Source organism: Lolium rigidum, chromosome 3, assembly GCF_022539505.1.
Source record: "Lolium rigidum isolate FL_2022 chromosome 3, APGP_CSIRO_Lrig_0.1, whole genome shotgun sequence".
NCBI lineage: Eukaryota > Viridiplantae > Streptophyta > Magnoliopsida > Poales > Poaceae > Lolium > Lolium rigidum.
In genome coordinates, this window is record NC_061510.1 from 59,724,667 (window position 1) to 59,728,263 (window position 3,597).

The following is a 3,597-nucleotide window of genomic DNA, read 5'->3' on the forward strand; positions in this document are numbered from 1 at the left end:
TGTCCGGACATACCGACAGCATCGCACTGATTTTTAGGCATACTGTTGCAAATTGGTCTGCTTTCGGTGGTGCGCAAACTGTTGCAAATTAGCCAGGTTTCGGCACTTAAACTGTTGCTAATTGTTGATTTCGTCGAGATGAGCTGAGTCTATATAAAGGCTGTCACTGTCCGTGCACTCTCACTCTCACTCTCCGCACTCTCACTCTCCGCACTCTCACTCTCACAGCATCTCACTCTCACATCTCTTCGGGTACTTAGTATTTTCTCACGTAGTTGATGTCTCCTGCTCGCAGCTGAAGATTTGTTGGCTGATTAAGTGTTTGCTCAATCTGTGATATCAAGGTAAGCATTTGAAGAAGCAAGCATAATTAGTTGTATAGTGTAATTAGTTTATGTAGTTGCATGGATGCATGCATATGAGTCTGTAGTCTATGTAGTTGCATAGGTATTATTGATTCTGCAGTGTAATTAGTTAATGTAATTGCATGCATGTAATTAGTTTAGTTAATGCATGTTCTGTGGTTGCATGCATGCATGCATAGGTACTATTGAGTCTATAGTTTATGTAATTGCATAGGTATTATTGAGTCTGTAGTGTAATTAGTTTATGTAATTGCATGCATGTAATTGTTATCACCAAATTTTGGCTAAATCAGGAGATGGGCCGCGATCAAGATGGGCTTGGAGATTACATACAAAAGAAGTACTTGAATCGGCCTCGTATGCAACGTTTGGGCTAGTTTGCCCTTGTATCATGTAACATATTAGATTACGTGTCGGTTAGGAGTTAGAGTTTTACCCGTGCACGGTTAGGTGCACGCCTGAATTAGAAAGTCCCTTGGACTATAAATATGTATCTAGGGTTTATGAAATAAACAACAACCAACGTTCAACACAAACAAATCTCGGCGCATCGCCAACTCCTTCGTCTCGAGGGTTTCTCCGGTAGCACCATGCTGCCTAGATCGCATCTTGCGATCTAGGCAGCACAAGCCTGCCCACGTTGTTCATGCGTTGCTCGTGCCGAAGCCTTTTTGATGGCGAGCAACGTAGTTATCTTAGATGTGTTAGGGTTAGCATTGTTCTTCGTATCATATGCCGTCGTAGTGCAACCCGTATACATCTAGCCGCCCTTACACCTATCTTAGGTGTAGGGGCGGCACCCGCTTGATCATAGTTTAGTAGATCCGATCCGTTACGGTTGCTCCTTGTTCTTCAAGGATTAGTTTAACATCCGCAATAGTTAGGCCTTACAAAGGGTTGGAGGATCCAGCGGCGTGTAGGGTGGAGTTTGCTAGCCCTAGACAGGATGTTCCGGGATCAACCTCGTGTTGGTTTTTAGGCCCTGTCTAGGATCGGCTTACGGTCACCGTGCGCGAGCGCGAGGCCCAATCGTGAGTAGGATGATCCGATTATGCGGTGAAAACCCTAAATCGTCGTAGATCGCATTAGCTTTATCTTGATCAAGCAGGACCACCATATATTCGGACACCTTGTACGAATCATGGGTGAATCGGCTCACAGGATAACCTGAGAGCCGATCGAGGCTCGTATTTAACGTTTACGTGTATGCCATGCAGGAACTAAGCGAGGCATCATCCAACACCTTCCCGACCGGGTATAGGTCAGGTGGCACGCCCTTGCGATAGCATCGGACGTGTGACCAGGAGGCTTTGCGGGCCGTCGCTCCGAGGGACCGGGGCCAGCCGCAGCCCTAGTTGTTCCCGGCTCTACCGTGCTGCCGGCCGCTGCCCGCCGGTGGGTTTCCGACCGCAACACATTCTCGGCACGCCCGGTGGGACCACCTTCGACATCCACCGCATCGCCATCTACATCCGAGATGGCGGAAAGCACTCCGGCCAAGTACGAGGATCCGACCGACGAGCTCAAGAAGAAGCATGACGAGATCAAGGCGGTCCTCGAAGCCGAACTCATCGGCTCTTTCCACGGAACCCGCTCCCATGGCGTCAGTGGAAGGGGTTCTCACCCGAAGGCGCACTCGATGGAGTGGACCCGTCCGCCCCGTCGAAGAACGCACCAGTGTCGCCGCGTCAGGAGATCAACTACATGGTGGCTCATTCGCCGCACCGCCACTCGAGAGCCTCGGTAAACACTTTGGAGCGTGTCGCTCGCGCGTGGTCCAGGAAATCATGAGCCACCGGTATTCTCCGTCGGGACCAGCTCTGGGGACTTACAAAGGAGAGGCGCCACTCCAGTCCCGTCCACCGTTGCCATGCGCATCAGCAGCGCCGGAAGTGCCGAGTTCATCGGCATACGCCGTTAACATGGTGGAGAGTACTTACCATGGAGGGTGCCAGCCAGAGTTCTCGTGCAATATCAACATGGTAGGACCTGGACACCACTCGGGTAAGGACGGAGATGAGGGCAGCTGCTCTCATAGCAAAGACACAGAGGAAGCCGCTCCACGCGATCGGCTCCGCCAAGACGGCAAGCGCTACATCACAGAGGGAGAAGTGAAGAACATAAGATATCAACGACCTCTCTCTGATCACCTCCTCAACAAGTGTGTGAGTCAGTATGACCAACGCCGATGATACAACGACGATGATGAAGAAGATCGTCTCGGCTAGGGACGACAGGAGACGTCGTCGGCATGATCACGACGAGGAGCGATACGAGCGCCACGCCAAGGAAAAGTCGAGGGAGCAAGACGACGTGGATAGGCACCGGGACTGCCCCTTCTTCGTACACCGCTGGGATTCAGGAATGAGCCGATTGCCAACAATCGGCAATTGCCCAGAATGTAAACAAAGGAAGAAGGACGCAGCTAACGTGTCCGTGTTCAAGCGTCTAGGGCCTCTCCCGCCTCGGAACAAGCATGCTGAGTCCGCTCGGGTGGAAGATCTCGAGGAACTAGAGGACGATGATGAAGAAGATAAGTATCATCGGCCAAGGTGGTGCCCTGATGGGCTCAGCCGTTCCCAGAAGAGAAGGGTTCAGCGTCTACGTGGGTTGGAAGAAGCCGAAAGGTTATACCTGCACACGTTGAGGAAGGCACGGCCTGATTTGGCCGCCAAAATTCAGCGAACCCTGGACGAAGAAGGTCGGCCACAAAGAAAAGAGTGGCGCCCCAAGCAAAGGAAAGCCGATGATGAGACATCGGCTGGCACAAACATGGTCTTCATCCTTCCAACGGAGTTTAGCGCTCCAAGGATTATATGAAGCACCCGTGGCACAATTGGATCTGCGGCCCACGGCCGGTCATCTTTGAAAAGCCACGAGAAAGGAGTTACAGTGCATCCGAAGGCCCCGTACTTGCGAGGATACATCAATGGGCAGCCCGTCAACAAGATGTTGGTAGACACCGGAGCGGCAGCTAACATTATGCCATACTCCATGCTACGTCGGTTGGGACGCTCTAGCTCAGATCCGATCAAGACCAATGTGACACCGAGCGATTTCAACGGCCAAGCATCCGACGCACAAGGTGTTTTGAATGTGGATCCGACCGTAGGAAGGAAAACCGTCCCTACGACGTTCTTATTGTCGACAGCAAGAGTACCTATGCTGTCCTACTAGGGAGAGATTGGATCCACGCCAACTGTTGCATTCCATCCACGATGCACCAATGCCT